Here is a 17,867-nt window from a genome sequence, read left to right as displayed (position 1 = left end):
GTTGAGGAAGGGTGGATTTGCTCTCTCTGTTTGAGCTAGGACATCAGATCTCCTGCCCTCAGACATTGGCACTCTGGGCTCCAGAGTCCTTCAGACTCAGATTTCTACCGATGGCTCACCTGGTTCTCTGGCTTTGGGTTTGGACAGAATTACACCACCAGCTGCCCTGTACCGACGGTTTGCAGACAGCAGATCCTATAATCACATGATCAAGTCTCTCTTTGTAAACCTCTTTCTATATATTTGCATATATATCCTATTGATTCTGTTTCTCTGGAGAACCCTGACAAATACATCAATAATCCAGATTTTTGTGGGAAAAAAATCCCTCAGTTTTTAAATATTAGCACATAACTTTTTAAATGTTTTAGATACTGTGCAGGCCACCAGTAACATCTACCTACTGGTTACTTGCTTCTGTCCTTACCTCTACAACTAAATATCAGGGCCCCTTACAGGCTCAACAGCAGTTAAGAAGACAGACCCATGTTGAAATGATGGCTTTGCCCCTCACCAGGCTGAGTGACTTTCAGTATATTACTTAACCTCTCTGTGCCTCAGTGTTCTTATCTTTCTTAAATTGGGAAAAATAATAGAGCCTACCTCCAAGGGTCATTGTGAGAAGTCCATTAGCTAATGTGAATAAAGTACTCAGAGTATTGCTTTGCACAGGTTAAGTGCTCATTAAGCATTGTGTATAACCATTATCATATCTTTATTTTCTCAGTACCCAGCACAATATGTGGTACATAACTATTGTGTATTTGATATTTGTTTGGCTAATATTAACATTCCTATCACAGCCTGAAAATATTCAAAATATACTGAAATATTCAGGTAGACTTCAAATCTGCTACATGTCTTCCCATCTCTTCAAGGTCTACCATGGAAGATTGGCTCTGTGGTCTGTTGTCTTTCCAGATAATAGAATAGGAACACATTTGTTTTTTTATAATTTTTTTTCAACGTTTATTTATTTTTGAGAGAAAGAGACAGAGCATGAGCTGGGAACAGGCAGAAAGACAGGGAAACACAGAATCTGAAGCAGAGTCCAGGCTCCAAGCTGTCAGCACAGAGCCCGATGCAGGGCTCGAACCCATGAACCATGATCTGAGCTGAGGTCAGACACTTAACCGACTGAGCCACCCACATGCCCCAATAGGAACACATTGTTCAACAAAGTTATCTCTAGAACTTGGACCTGTTACACAACTCTCTCTTAATAAACCTGTGGGTGGTGATGACAGAGAACTAACTAGCAATGTGCCTAACTAAACTATTCACCTTCCCAGACTCTTTTGCAAGTAGAAATGGCTATATGGTACCATTCTTTTTTTTTTTTTTTTTTGAGGGGGGGGGAAATTCAGGAGTTCACTTTTATTTTTTTAATTTATTTTTTTAATTTACATCCAAGTTAGCTAGCATATAAAAGAGCTTGAAAGGAGCATATGAAAGGAGATTGATAGATTAGAGAAAAAAGGAGGGGAAAAAAGGAAAACTTTTGAAATCTGAGAAAATGAATACAATGAAATAGAATAAAATGAAATGATGAAAGTAAAATATAGTAGAAAAAATTATTTTTATTTTCAATTTTTATTGGAAATATTTTTCTTTAATTTTTTTCTCTTTCTGTATTCAAGAAAAAGAAAAGAAACGAAAAAGAAAAAAAGGATTGAATAGGTGGACCAGCAAACAGACTGAAATACTATTGAAATTACATCATCTTCCCCTAGAAGTCAAACTACGAAGCACTTTATAGTCTGTAAACTAAGCATGTGGAGAGACTTGTGTTCCTGAAGTGCAAGGTTGGCCCAGTTGGCAGGGCTTCACGTAATGGCTCCGTTCTCCACTAGATGGCGCTACTTAGCTTACTGGGGTGGATTCTTGTGGCGCCTGTAGGTGTGTGCGCGCATGCGCATGTGCAGGAGGGGTGAAAATGGCATCACCCAGGTCCCCAGTCTAGTATGGCACCTCTGTTCTCCCGGATCAGCAATCCCACGCCCATCCTTTGTGTCCGGTTTCTGTCCACTTCCCGTTTTTACACTGTCCACAATCAAGCCCTCAGATTGCCAGGCGGCCCCTCCCACCTGAGTTTTGCCTCAGATACGCTGTGTTTCCTGACCCCTCACTTCCGAGGAACTGCAGCTGTGACCCGTTCGGCCTGCTGCGGGAGGGTCTCACCGAGCCATGCCCGGTGCCGGCCGCACCCTGGAACGTTCTCGGGACCGCGCTGCCGCTGATGCCCAGAGACTGCAGCTGGGGGCCCGCCCGCCCCAGAAAAAGTTCACACACTCGCGTAGCAGCAGCGTCTCAGGAATTATGGAAAATCACAACACCGGCTGGCACCAGGCTTCCCCCGTAAGGACCTTGTTCCAATACCGGCGAATGTGGTTGTTCTCCGGGGTCTGCTGGGACCAGGTGGCCTCACAGCCTCTACCTAATGTCCTTCCAGTAGTGGAACTGGCTCTCCTGTGTGGCCTGAGGACCCCCAGATGTCACCCTGCTCCTGGGGATTCGCCCTTCCTACCGGAGCACCGCCGGGTAAGGAGCTGCGGAGTTTCAGACTCTGCGATCCCCCTGTTTACGGAGTCTTAATGGAATTTAAACTCTCCCCTTTCTCCTGTCTCCCTTTTTAGTTCAGTCCCTGCGGCTGTTTGCACTTTTCCACTCTTCACTTTTCCACTTTCCCTCCAACTACTTTTAGGGGACTGCTTTTCCCATCCTCTCTCCCCCCAGCCCCCTCAGTCCTCTCTCGACAAGCAGAAACAGCTCCCTGCCCTCTGGGCCTTCTCTCTCCCCCAGGTCACCTCTCCACGCCAGGTACCTGCTGAGTTCTGTGGTTCAAGTTGTGTAGACTGTTGTGTTAATCCTCAAATCAGTCTTCTCTGTGTGCAGGATGGTTAGTGTTGATCTGGCTGTATTTCATGGGTGCGAGATGCAAAACAAAACAAAAACAAAAAAAACAAAAACAAAAACAAACCCAAAACAACAAAAAAAACAAAAACAAAAAACCTTCTATGCTGTTCCTTTGTGGTACCATTCTGACCAGCCAGAGATAGATGGACGTCCCTGGGAAGGTGCCACTGCCCAAGGCAAATGTTCTTCAAGGAGAAAGTGATTTTTGCCCTTCACCCATTATCTTCCCTTCTTTCTGCCTGGAATGTAGAAATAATACCGGGAAGTCCAGCAGCATCTTAAGACCACGGCGACAAAAGCCATGCACAAAGTGTTGCAGAGCAAGAAAAATAGAAGTCTTGTTTGGGATGACTTCCTTGAGCAGCGGTACAATGATGCTCATTCTGAATGTGTTCCATTGTGATAAATTCCACAGGGAACCATCTGAGCATCATGCAAATGCTACTTTTGCTTGTATGTAACTTCATCCATGAGAAACACCAGATAATTGCAGAGTACCGCACCCAGTTGAAGTGAACCATGTACTTGCCAACACCCATTGTCACAAGCAAACTTCAGGCCTTCTTCAAGACAAAGTGCCGTATTTATTATACTATTTTTTGTATATAACCTTTTAACATGTATAAAAATATGCTACTGTTTTTATGGACTTTCTATTTTGTGGATGGGTCCTTAATGGTGTTTTGTTTTTTAAGTGTATTTATTTATTTTGAGAGAGAGTGTGTGCACAAGTGGGGACAGAGCAGAGAGAGGGGTGGGGAGAGAATCCCAAGTAGGCTCCACACCACCAGGACAGAGCCTGATGTGGGGCTCGAACTCACAAACCTTGACATTGTGACCTGAGCTGAATTACCACTTGAGCTACCCAGGCTCCCACATGATGATGTTTTTGAATGTTGCACCCCAACATTCATGTGGTTTTTACTGTGAAATTTGGATAACAGTGATTTTTAGTGCCTATGTCCTATTATAGTAGAACCGACTATACTGTCTTTAGACTGCTTACTTCTGGGCTCTTGTCACATTAAAAAAAATGTAATAATGTTTAAGGCACATATTCCCAATAGGTACACTTTTCATAAAATCTAGAATTAGAACTTCTGAGGTTTGTCAAGAGTACCAAAGGATATTATTCCAGATTTATTTGGAATACTAGAATGCTCAGGCCAAAGTGTCAAGTTATTTTTTTAATGTTTATTTATTAATTTTGAGAGGGAGAGAGAGAGAGCACAATGAGTGGGGAAGAGGCAGAGGGAGAGGGAGAGAGAGAGAACACCAAGCAGCCACCATGCTGTCAACACAGAGCCAGACAGGGGGCTCAATCACATAAACCGTAAGATCATGACCTGAGCCAAAATCAAGAGCCGGATGCCTAACTGACCAAGCCACCCAGATGCCCCTCAAGGTATCTTCTTTTTATTAAAAAAATTTTTAATGTTTATTCATTTTTGAAAGAGAGAGATAGCACAAATTGGGGAGGGACAGAGACAGAGGGAAACACAGAACCCGAAGCAGGCTCCAGACTCCGAGCTGTCAACACAGAGCCTGACACGGAGCTGGAACTCATGAACTGAGAGATCATGACCTGAGCCAAAGTCAGATGCTTAACTGACTGAGCCACCCAGGCGCCCTCCCCCCAAAAGGTACCTTTTGATAAAGCTTCCTCCATTTTCTTCACCACTAACCCTGACTACATATGGATGGGAGATGACTGTGTTATGTTGAGGAGGGGGAATAATTGATGAGAGAACTTTAGAAGTTATCCTAATTTGGAACTTAAAAAAAACCGTCTTTGTGAAAACCTCTCTTTCTAAGGAAGGCTTACGCAGGGATGTGGTGAACCCCATGTTGGGGGAGGTTAGAATTATTCCCAGTGCTGTGAAGGGTCCTCCCCAGATGACTTGGGGAGCATGAGGCTTTCCTGGTTCTGCCACCACCCAGTCCCCACTGCCACAGGTGCGGTGACCTAAGAATTGTATCAGGGAGACTTCTCATAGGAGTTGTCATCAGACACTCCATTTTCCGGTAACACATGGACAAAGCTACCTGTGACGTGACCTCACTGCTGTCTCAACACCATGTCCTCAGAGCTGGGTTAATGCCTTCCACATTCCCGAGGGGTGGCATGTGCCCCATGTCCCCCAAGTCAGCGATGCCTCCTGATGGTCATCAGGAAATACATCCTTATCATTCTTGTTCCTGTTTCTCATTGATTGGGGAGTAAGACACAGAGACGTTTAGGGTTTTTTTTTTTTTAAGTTTATTTATTTTGAGAGATACAGAGAAGTGCAGATGGGGGAGGTGCAGAGCGAGAGGGAGAGAGAATCTCATGCAGGTTCCACGCTGTCAGCACAGAGCCCGACGAGGGGCTCGAACCCCTGAATCATGAGATCATGACCTGAACCAAAACCAAGAGTTGGACGCTTAACTGACTGCACCACCCAGGTTCCCCTGTTTAGGGTTTTGTAAGAACAAACACATCAGAGTTCTAGAAGCTTGCAACGAGTCCTCATGCATGACACATGCTGAATATTTGTGCGAGTTTTCCAGTCCAGCTTTGGGTCCACACGTGGCCCAAATGTTCAGGTTGTAGAAACAGACCAATCACTGTACTGTGTCCTCTTCGGTGGCCACGGTGGAGAACTGGGGTCTGGGAGCAGACAGAATCCAACACAGGACCGTGTTCACATCCTGCCCCCTAGGTGGCTCCTCCAGCTTCTCCCTCCTCATTGGCTGTCCCCTGCCTTCCCCACCTGCCAGCAAAACAAAGTGGGAGTGAGATGATGGTCCCCCCCCCCCCCCCATGCTACTGCATTTGAAGCAGGTTATTCCTCAAGAGGCAGAGCATGTCCCTGATGGTCTGGAAAGCCTGCCGCTCAGGCAGTGCTAGGCTCAGTGGCTTGAGACACAGGGAGGCAGGCGGGCAGGAAAGCATGCTGAGAGATGGCAGAGCTATTGTCCTCAAGAGTCCTTGAGCGAATAAACTCTGATTAAAGCCCCTCTGAAGGGACAAAGTAGGACAGCCAGCAGCCTCCTTCCTGAAGTTGCTCCAAGTGAGCGCACCCTTATAAACAGGTCGTGAGGAGTTGGTGATTTTCCTCTTGAGAGGGGAGTGGAAAGATGAAACCATCTGCCCAGCATCACTTAAAGTTTCTTGTTTGATATGCAGTTTCCTTGGGAACAGAGTGACAGAAGCCAGGACTTCGGGGATACAGTGGCCCCAGGAGCTGTCCAGCGCTTGCAGCCCACCCCACTGCTGGTCTGCACGGCCCTGAGCCCCACTGGCTGTTGGGATTTGTTCTGGGTGCTAGGGATGGAGAAGGGACTCTACGCCCACACAAATTTAACTCCTCTATGAACAGTTTCACGTAATAGCCATTGCATAAAGTGTATTGGCTTAATTAAAAAAAAAAAAGATAAAATAACTGTTCTAGGAGGGTGATAACGAAAAGGTTTAAGAGACCCAAATTCTGCTCTGTGATGATAGAAAATCAGTGACTAACGGTTGAAATGGATGAACCGAAAAGTAGAATAGTAATCATACACATCTTGTTTAGAAATGTAGATACAGAGGACACTTGTGCAATCTACAGTCTCTGTGTTGCCATCTTTTAAATCTGTCTGTTAACCTGTGTGTGCAGGGCAGACCTCTTGTGAACATGGCACGTGACATGGCACCCTTCTCAAGTGGCACAGCAAAGCCCCGCCCGCAGTGGACTCTGCACTCTGTTTGGAATATGCATGTTTCATGCCCACGATCTTCCTTACTCCTGAAAATTGCTCCCCCCCTTTTCTCCGCTGAGTGAATCCTATTCAAACCCTAGCTCCTCAGTCAAAATTAATCACTCCCCCCCCTAATTCCCGTACAAAGGTGCTCTTTCCTCAATTCAGCAGTCCATGACTCTGCTGGAAAACCACATCACACTGGCCACGTGATTGGCTCTTGGAAAGGCAGGTGAAACAAGCCCAGCCAATCAGAGCCCAAGAGAGGCAGAGCCCACACACTTTTTTGTCGGGAAGGCTGGGACCTTAACTCTTTCTCCCAAAGTTGCTGGCAGACATGAAAACGGGTTTACATCTCCTGACAGTCCTCCTGTCCCCAGGGGATGAAACCTGACTTAGTGAGGCCAACACAGACGAAAGTCAAGTAGAGAGATAAAGGGGACATGCTCAATTTTTATTGTGGTAAGATACACACAAGGTAAAATAAAATTCACCACTGTAACCACTTTAGAGTGTACAACACAGTGGCATTTAGCACCGTCACAGGGTCATGCTGTCATCACCACTGTTCCAGGACTTTCTTTTTTATCACCCAAAGGAGACCCACCACCCATTCAGCAGTCTGTCTGCATCCCCACCGGCGCCTGAGAACTTCCCATCTACTTTCTGTCTCTACGGATTTGCCTGTTCTAGATAGTTCAGAGAAGCGGAATCATACACTATGTATGCTTTTGTGTCTGCCCTATTTCACTTATCATAATGCTTTCAGGGACCATCCGTGTTGCAGCAAGTATCAGAACTTTCTTCTCTCACCCCCTACTTTTTTGAGATATAATCGGTATACAGTGTCACATAAGTTTAAGGAAATCAACGTGTTGATTTGATATGCTTATACATCACAAAATGGTTACAATCAGTGTTACCAAACACTGCCCTCCTATCGCATGATAACTATGTCTCTTTTGTTTTTTTTTTAATGTTTATTTATTTTTTAGAGAAAGAGTCACACAGAGAACCAGTTGGGGAGAGGCAGAGAGAGAGAGAGAGAGAGAGAGAGAGAGAGAGAAACAGAGGATCTGAGTGGACTCTCTCTACTGACAGCCGAGAGCCCAATGTGGGGCTCAAATTCACAAATCTCCAGCTCATGACCTGAGCCAAAGGTGGAAACTTAACTGACTGTGCCACCCAGGTGGCAATTTCTTGTTTGTTTTAAGAACATTTAAGATCTACTCTCTTAGCAATATTCAAATATATAATACAGTATTTATTTTTTTCAGTATTTATTTTTGAGAGATAGAGAGAGAAAGAGCATGAGCCGGGGGGGGGGGGGGNGGGGGGGGGGGCAGAGAGAGGGAGACACAGAATCTGAAGCAGGGTCCAAGTTCTAAGCTGTCAGCCCAGAGCCAGTTGCGGGGCTTGAACCCATGAACTGTGAGATCTTGACCTGAGCCAGAGTTGGACACTTAACCGACTGAGCCACCCAGGCGCTCCTGTAATAGACTATTTATTAACTGTAACCACCATGCTGGATGTTAGATGCCCAGAGCTTATTCATTTTATAGCTGGAAGTTTGTGCCCTTTGGGCAGCCACTCCCCACTTTCCCCTCCTCCTAGCCCCTGATGACCCCCCAGTCTACTCTCTGTTTCCAGGACTTTGGTCTTTTAAGATTCCACATTTAAGTGAGATCATACAGAGTATTTGTCTTTCTTTGTCTGACTTATCTTACTTAGCATGATGCCCTCAAGTTTCATCCATGTTGTCACAAATGACAGGAATTCATTCTTTTATAAGAAGGAATATATAAGAATATATAGATTATATAAAGAATATCTTAACTATATATCAGAATATATATACATAAATGTATCTAAATATATATGTGTGTATATATGTGTGTATATGTATGTGTATGTGTATATATATACATATGTGTATATATATATATCAGGATATATCTATATATATATGTGTATATATATATATACAGGATATAGATATAGATATATATATATCAGATATATATCTGATATATATATATCAGAATAGCTGTATTCCATTGCCTTTACTCACTCTCCACCAGTGGACATTTAGATTGTTTCCATATCTTGGCTGTTGTGAATGATGCTGCAGTATACATGAAGGTGGAGCGGCAGACATGTCTTTGAGATACTGTTTTCATTTCCTTTGGGTATATCTCCACAAAAGGGATTGTTGGGTCATATGGTAGTTCTATTTGTAACTTTTTGAGGAAACTCAATACTGTTTCCTATAGTGGCTGCACCAGCCTGAATTCCCACCAGCACTTGAAGAGGGTTCCCTTTTCTCCATATCCTCGCCAACACTTGTTCTTTTGTTTTTATAATTTTTTTAAATTTATTTTTTAATTGACATCCAAGTTAGTATACAGTGCAACAATGATTTCAGGAGTAGATTCCTTAATGCCCCTCATCCATTTAGCCCACTGCCCCCCACAACCGCTCCGGTAACCCTCTCCTTGTTCTCGCTATTTAAGAGTCTTCTGTTTTGTCCCCCTCCCTGTTTTTATATTATTTTTGCTTCCCTTCCCTTATGTTCATCTGTTTTGTATCTTAAAGTCCTCATATGAGTGAAGTCATGTGATATTTGTCTTTCTCTGACTGACTAATTTCGGTTGGCATAATACGCTCTAGTTCCATTCATGTAGTTGCAAATGGCAACATTTCATTATTTTTGATTGCTGAGTAATACTCTATTGTATGTATACACCACATCTTCTTTATCCATTTATCCATCGATGGGCATTTTCCATACTTCCGCTATTGTTGATAGTGCTGCTGTAAACATTGGGGTGCATGTGCCCCTTTGAAACAGCAAACCTGTATCCCTTGGATAAATACCAGGTAGTGCAAGTGCTGGGTCATTGGGTAGTTCTATTTTTAATTTTCTTTTGAGGAACCTCCATACTGTTTTTGAGAGTGACTGCACCAGTTTGCATTCCCACCAGCCGTGCAAAAGAGATCCTCTTTCTCTGCATCCTCACCAACATCTGATGTTGCCTGAGTTGTTCATGTTAGCCGTCTGATGTGTGTGAGGTGGTATCTCATTGTAGTTTTGATTTGTATTTCCCTGATGATGAGTGACGTTGAGCATTTTTTCATGTGTTGGTTGGCCATCTGGATGTCTTCTTTGGAGAAGTGTCTATTCATGTCTTTTGCCCATTTCTTCACTAGATTATTTGGGGTTTTTTGGGGGGGGGTTGGTTTGATAAGTTCTTTATAGATTTTGGATACTGACCCTTTATCTGATATGTCATTTGCAAATATCTTCTCCCATTCTGTCGGTTGCCTTTTAGTTTTGCTGTTTGTTTCCTTTGCTGTGAAGAAGCTTTTTATTATGATGGGTCCCAATAGTTCATTTTTGTTTTCATTTTTCTTGCCTCCAGAGATGTGTTGAGTAAGAAGTTGCTGCGGCCAAGGTCAAAGAGGTTTTTGCCTGCTTTCTCCTCGACGATTTTGATGGCTTCCTGTCTTACATTTAGGTCTTTCATCCTTTTTGAGTTTATTTTTGTGTATGGTGTAAAAAAGTGGTCCAGGTTCATTTTTCTGCATGTCTCTGTCCAGTTTTCCCAGCACCACTTGCTGGAGATACTGTCTTTATTCCGTTATTCTTTCCTGTTTTGTCAAAGATTAGTTGGCCATACATTTGTGGGTCCATTTCTGGGTTCTCTATTCTGTTCCATTGATCTGAGTGTCTGTTTTTGTGCTAGTACCATACTATCTTGATGACTATAGCTTTGTAATACAGCTTGAAGCCTGGGATTGTGGTGCCTCTTGCTTTTGTTTTCTTTTTCAAGATTGCTTTGGCTATTTGGGAGTCTTTTCTGGTTCCATACAAATTTTAAGATTGCTTGTTCTGGTTCTTTGAAGAATGTGGTGTTGTTTTGATAGGTATTGCATTGAATATGTAGGTTGGTTTGGGTAGTATTGACATCTTAACCATGTTTGTTCTTCCTGTGCAGGAGCATGGAATATCTTTCCATTTTTTGGTGTCTTCTTCAATTTCTTTCATAAGCTTTCTATAGTTTTCAGTGTGTAGATTTTTCACCTCTCTGGTGAGATTTATTCCTAGGTATTTTGTGGGTTTTGGTGCAATTGTAAATGGGATCTATTCCTTGATTTCTCTTTCTGTTGCTTCATTGTTGGTATATAGGAATGCAACCGATCTGTGCATTGAATTTATATCCTACAACTTTGCTGAATTTATGGATCAGTTCTAGCAGCTTTTTGGTGGAATCTTTTGGGTTTTCCGTATAAAATATCATGTCATCTGCAAAGGGTGAAAGTTTGACCTCTTCCTGGCCTATGTGGATGCCTTTTATTTCTTTGTGTTGTCTGATTGCTGAAGGTAAGACTTCCAATACTATGTTGAATAATAGTGGTGAGAGTGAACATCCCTATATTGTTCCTGACATAGCTCTCAGTATTTCCCCATTGAGGATGATATTAGCATTGGATCTCTTATATATGGCTTTTATTATGTCTAGGTATGATCCTTCTATCCCTACTTTCTTGAGGATTTTTAACAAGAAAGGATGCTGTATTTTGTCAAATGCTTTCTCTGCATCTATTGAGAGGATCATGTGGTTCTGTCCTTTCTTTTATTGATGTGATGAATCACATTGCTTGTTTTGTGGATATTGAACCAGCCCTGCATCCCAGGTATAAATCCCACTTGGTCATGGTGAATAATTTTTTTAATGTGTTTTTGGATCTGGTTGGCTAATACCTTGTTGAGGATTTTTGCATCCATGTTCATCAGGGAAATTGGTCTATAGTTCTCCTTTTTAGTGGGGTCTTTGTCTGGTTTTGGAATCAAGGTGATGCTGGCTTCATAGAAAGAGTTTAGAAGTTTTCCTTCCATTTCTATATTTTTTGGAACAGCTTCAAGAGAATAGATGTTAACTCTTCCTTAAATGTTTAGTAGAATTCCCCTGGAAAGCCGTCTGGCCCTGGACTCTTGTTTTTGGGGAGATTTTAGAATACTAATTTGATTTCTTTACTGGTTATGGATCTGTTCAAATTTTCTATTTCTTCCTTTTTCAGTTTTCGTAGTTTATGTTTCTAGGACTTGTCCTTTTCTTCCAGATTGCCCATTTTATTGGTGTATAATTGCTCATAATATTCTCTTATTATTATTTGTATTTCTGCTATGTTGGTCGTGATCTCTCCTCTTTCATTCTTGATTTTGTTTGTTTATGTCCTTTCCTTTTTCTTTTTGACCAAAAACTGGTTAGTGGTTTATCATTTTTGTTAATTCTTGCAAAGAACCAGCTTCTGGTTTCATTGATATTTTCTACTGGATTTGTGGTTTTGATTAACATTGATTTCTGCTCTAAACCTTATTATTTCTTATCTTCTGCTCTTTTGGAGTTTTATTTGCTGTTCTTTTTCCAGTTCTTTAAGGTATAAGGTTAGGTTGTGTATCTGAGACCTTTCTTCCTTTTTTAGGAAGGCCTGGACTGCTATATACTCCCTCTTATGACCACCTTTACTGCGTCCCAGAGGTTTTGGGCTGTGGTGTTATCATTTTCATTGGCTTCCATGTACTTTTTAATTTCCTCTTTAACTTCTTGGTTAAGTTAACCCATTCATTCTTTAGTAGGATGTTCTTCAGTCTCTAAGTATTTGTTACCTTTCCAAATTTTTTCTTGTGGTTGATTTCCAGTTTCATACCGTTGCAGTCTAAAAATATGCATGGTATGATCTTGATCTTTTTGTACTTTTTGAGGGCTGATTTGTGTCCCAGTATGTAATGTATTATGGAGAACATTCCATGTGGCCTGGAGAAGAATGTGTATTCTGCTGCTTTAGAATGAAATGTTCTGAATATATGTGTTAAGTCCATCTGATCTAGTGTGTCATTCAAAGGCATTGTTTCCTTGTTGATTTTCTGTTTAGATGAACTGTCCATTGCTATAAATGGGATGTTGAAATCCCCTACTATGATGGTATTATTATCATTGAGTTTCTTTATGTTTGTAATCAATTGATTTATATATTTGGGTTTTACTACATTTGGAGCATAAATGTTTATAATTGTTAGGTCTTCTTGGTGGATAGACCTCTTAGTTATGATATAGTGCTCTTCTTCATGTCTTGTTATAGCCTTTATTTTAAAGCCTAGATTGTCTGATATAAGTTTGGCTACTCTGGCTTTCTTTTGTTGACCACTAGCATGATAAATGGTTCTCCATCCCCTTACTTTCAATCTGAAGGTGTCTTTGGGTCTAAAGTGGGTCTCTTGTAAACAGCATATGGATGGATCTTGTTTTCTTATCCATTCTGTTACCCTTTGTCTTTTGATTGGAGCATTTAGTGCATTGACATTTAGAGTGAGTGCTGAAAGATATGAATTTATTGTCATTATGTTGCTTGTAGAGTTGGAGTTTCTGGTGGCGTTCTCTAGTCCTTTCTAGTCTTTGTTGCTTTTGTCTTTTTTTCCCATCTTTTCTCCCCTCAGAGAGTCCCCCTAAAAATTTCTTGCAGGGCTCATTTAGTAGTCACAGACTCCTTTAATTTTTGTTTGTCTGGGAAACTTTTAATCTCTCCTTGTATGTTGAGTGACAGCCTTGCTGGATAAAGAATTCTAGGCTGCATATTTTTCCAATTCAGCACATTGAATATATGCTGCCACTCCTTTCTGGCCTGCCACACTTCTGTGGATAGGTCTGCTGCAAACCTGATCAGTCTTCCTTTGTAGGTTAAGGACTGTTTTTTCCTTGCTGCTTTCATGATTCTTTCCTTGCCTGGATGTTTTGTGAATTTGACTCTGATATGCCTTGTTGATGGTCGTTTTTTGTTGAATCTAATGGGAGGCTTCTGTGCTTCCTGGATTTTGATGTCTGTGTCTTTCCCCAGGTTGGCGATTTTCCACTATGATTTGCTCACATAACCCTTCTACCCCTTTTTCCCTCTCTTCATTTTCTGGGACCCCTATGATTCTGATGTTGTTCCTTTTTAGTGAGTCACTGATTTCTCTAATTCTAAATTGTGCTCTTTTGCCTTAGTCTCCCTCTTTTTTTCTGCTTCCTTATTCTGTAAGTTTTTCCTCTATATCACTGATTGCTCGGCCTCATCCATCTTGCTGCTGTGACATCCATTAGGGATTGCAGCTCAGTTATAGCATTTTTTAAAATTTCATCCTGACTAGATTTTACTTCTTTTATCTCCATAGAGAGGGATTCTAACCTGTTTTCTACCCCAGCTAGTAGTCTTATTATCATGATTCTAAATTCTGTTTCAGACATCTTCCTTGTATCTGTGTTGATTAAGTCCCTGGCCGTTGTTTCTTCCTGCCCTTTCTTTTGGAGTGAATTCCTTCATTTCATCATTTTGAAGGAAGAAAATAAATTAATAAGGTAAATTAAAAAAGGAAAATTAAAATTAAAAAATTAAAAACAACACACACACACACAAATCAAATAAATGATGCTAGATCCTAGGTGTTGAAAGGAGCTTGATAGATTAGAGAAAAACAGAGAAGGGGGAGAAGAAAAACATACAAAAATTTGAAAAAAATGAATACAATGAAATAGAATAAAATGAAATGATGGAAGTAAAATGGAGTTCGAAAATTTTACAAAAAAGTAAAAAGTATAGTAAAAAACTTGAAAAATATTTTTAATAAAAATTCAAAATAAAAATAATTATTTTCTCTTTCTGTTTTCAAAAAAAAGAAAAGAAACAAAAAAGAAAAATTAAAATTAAAAACAACACACACAAACACAAATCGAATAAATGCTGCTAGATTCTAGGTGTGTTTTGGATCTGGGTGTTGAAAGGAGCTTGATAAATTAGAGAAAGGGAGGGGAAGGAAAACGTTTGAAAACTTGAAAAAATGAAACAGAAGAAAATGAAATGATGGAGTAAAGCGGAGTTTGAAAATTTTACAGAAAAGTACAAAATACAGTAGAAAAAATAAGGTAAAATATTTTAATAAAATTTTTTTCTTTCTGTATTCAAGAAAAAGAAAAGAAAAAAAAAGAGAACTGAATAGATGGACCAGCGAACAGACTGAAATACGACTGAAATTACATCGTTTCCCCCTAGAAGTCTAACTCTGAAGCTCTTTATAGTCTGTAAACTAAGCAGGCGGAGAGACTTGGGTTCTTGAAGAGCGAGGTTGGCGGAGTTCACCAGGGTTAGTGTAACGGCTCCGCTCTCCACTAGATGGCGCTGCTTAGCTAACTGGGGTGGATTCTAGTGGCGTTTGTAGGTGTGTATGCGCGTGCGCGGGTGTGTTGAAAATGGCATCACGAGCTCCCCAGTCTCCAGTATCAAGCTCTGCTTTCCCCAGACGAGCAAGCACGCAACTGTCTTTTGTCTGCGGCCTCCATCCACTTCCTGCTTTTACACTGCCCGCGACCAAGCCGTCAGGTGGCCCCTCGCTCCTGAGTTTTACCTCAGATGCCGCTGTGTTTCCCGACCCCTCGCTTCCGAGGAACTGCGGCTGTGACCCGTTCCGCCTGCTGTGGAAGGTCTCGCCGAGCCATGCCCGGTGCCGGCCGCACCCTGGAACGTTCTCGGGACCGCGTTGCTGCCGAGGCCCAGAGACTGCAGCTGGGGGCCCGCCCGGCTCCAGACAAAGTTCACGCGATCGTGTAGCAGCAGCGTCTCAGGGATTAAGGAATATCACAACACCGGCTGGCACCAGGCTTCCCCCTTAATGACCTTGTTCCAGAACCAGCGGATGTGGTTGTTCTCCAGGGTCTGCTGGGACCTTTGCCTGTGGGGGGTCCTCCCGGCAGGGGAGCCGCCTCTCCCCGTGCGGCCCGAGCACCCCTACCTCACTCTGTTGCTGGGATTCCCCTTCCCACTGGAGCACTGCCAGGTAAGGAGTTGCGGGGGTTTGCACGCTGCGATCCCCCTGTTTACAGAGTCTTAACGGAATTTAAACCCTCTCTTTTCTCCTCTCTCCCTTTTTAGTTCAGTCCCTGCGGCTGTTTCCACTCTTACACTTTCTCCCCAGCTGCTTTGGGGGGTGCTTTTCCCATACTCTCCACCCGGCTCCATCCTCCCTCCGCAAGCAGAAACAGCTCCCTGCCCTCCATGCCTCCTCTCTCCGCCAGTCCACCTCTCTCTCCCCCAGGTCACCTCTCGGCGCCGTGTACCCGCCCAGTTCTGTGGTTCAGGTCGTGCAGACTGTTGTGTTAATCCTCAAATCCGTTTTGTAGGTGTGCAGGATGGTGAGTGTAGATCTGGCTGTATTTCATGGATTCAAGATGCAAAAAAACCCAAAAAAACCAAAAAAAACTTCCATGGTGTTCCACATCTTGGCCCCTCCCTGTATGATCTGTTATTATTATTACCACATAGCTGGTGTGAAGTTGTATGTTTAATTGTGGTTTTGGTTTGCATTTCGCTACTGACTAATGAAATTGAGCATGTTTTCATGTACTTTTTTGCCATTTGGTTATCTTCTCTAGAGAAAGGTCTATTCAAGCTTTTTGCCTATATTTTTAAGTGGGTTCTTTGGAGAGACACATTTTTGATGATGTCTTTTGAGCCCCAGATCCAGTTGTGAGACGTTGGGGTCTTACCCTTTCAAATGATGGGAGTCAGTACATTCCCTTTTCTGCGTAAGTTCTCTTCTGTGTGCCTCTTGTCACTCACAACCAAAAACTACTCCTGAGAAATAGGCTAAGTCCAGGGAACAAACCTGGATTCAGATCTGCCACTTGCATCCCCAAATAGCAACTCCTAAAATAAACTGCTCTTGCAGTTATGTTTATTTCTGCCAGAACCTTTTTTTTTTTTTTTTTTTTTGTAATCAATGACCCAATTTTAAAAAGTAGAGTGCCTTTTAGGGCAATGAAAACAATCTGTACGATACTATAATGGGGTGTGTGTGTGTGTGTGTGTGTGTGTGTGTATATATATATATATATATATTCATGAAATATACAAAGCAAGCATGAACCCTAAGGTAAACTATGGACGTGGATGATTATGATGTGTCCTGGTAGCTTCATCCTTAATGAAAAATGTACCACTCTGGTGAATGATGTTGATAATGAGGGAGGCTATGCATATGTGGGGGCAGGGGGGAAATCTCTGAGCCTTCTTCCTAATTTCATTGTAAACTTAAAACTGCCCTAAACTCTCTCTCTCTCTCTCTTCCTTTAAAATTAGAGTTTTAATGAAAATCCAGTCAACTGGGATGGACCAGGAACAGTTTCCTGAAGGTGTATCAAGCATGCTCTAGTATATCAGAGTCCTACCTTTCCCATTTCATTCATGGATTTTTCCTGTATGGAAATCCCTGAAGGATTTTAAGTTTGTGGTTCTTGACTTAAAAGATGTATGGATTTAGCCACATCTCTTACCCTCCTTAGTTTTCTCAGTGGGTAAAGTAAGAGTGATTAATAATACATACTTTGAAAGTTAATGTGTGATTTAAGTACCAAATAATAAAAGTTATTATTGCTGTTTTTAAATTATCATCATTACTGATGATAGTCATTGTGGCAAATTCTTAGTGTGCCCCCCATCTTCCCCTCCCCCTCGTGTTCATGCCCTTGTGTGCTCTCCTTGCTTCAATATAGGCAAGACCTGTGACTTGCTCCTAACCAATAGAATATAGCAAAGGTAACAGGCTACACATGCTTATATTACATAAGCTTTTAGCACCTATCTTGCTGGAGTTGCTGCCACCCTTATCGGCCTTCAGGAAGCCACCACATGCTGGGAAGCTCCAGGTTGAAAAGAACTACAGGTCCCTCTACGAACTGAAAACAAGAAACTAAAACTCTTAGTCCCATACCAAGGAACTGAGTTCTTCCAACAACATGTGTGCTTGGAAGCAGACCCTTCCCCAGTCTAGCCTCAGATGAAACCACAGCCCCAGCTGATACTTTGAATGCAGTCCCACAGAAGACCCAGTTATGCTGTGTCCAGAAACAAGAGAAACTGTGAGATGATAAATGTCAGTTGTTTTAAGCTCCTAAGCTTAAGGTAGTATGGCCATGCAGCCAAAAATAACTAACACATTAAGTATTAATGTCCTACTTATACATAAATATTAAGCAATAATACATTAAGTATTAATGCACTTTAGATAGCAGGAAGATCATGGAGGAGATAGTCTAGATAAGAAGGTAAAGTGACTTGCATTTGGTTCCTAATAATCCCACGACAGCAACCAGTCACACAGACAAAACCACAAAATGTTTCATTTCCCCACTTTCCAA

The sequence above is a fragment of the Hyaena hyaena genome, unplaced genomic scaffold, assembly GCF_003009895.1.
Source record: "Hyaena hyaena isolate Hyena2069 unplaced genomic scaffold, ASM300989v1 scaffold_76, whole genome shotgun sequence".
NCBI classification, from domain to species: domain Eukaryota; kingdom Metazoa; phylum Chordata; class Mammalia; order Carnivora; family Hyaenidae; genus Hyaena; species Hyaena hyaena.
Note: the sequence above shows the minus strand (reverse complement) of the source record.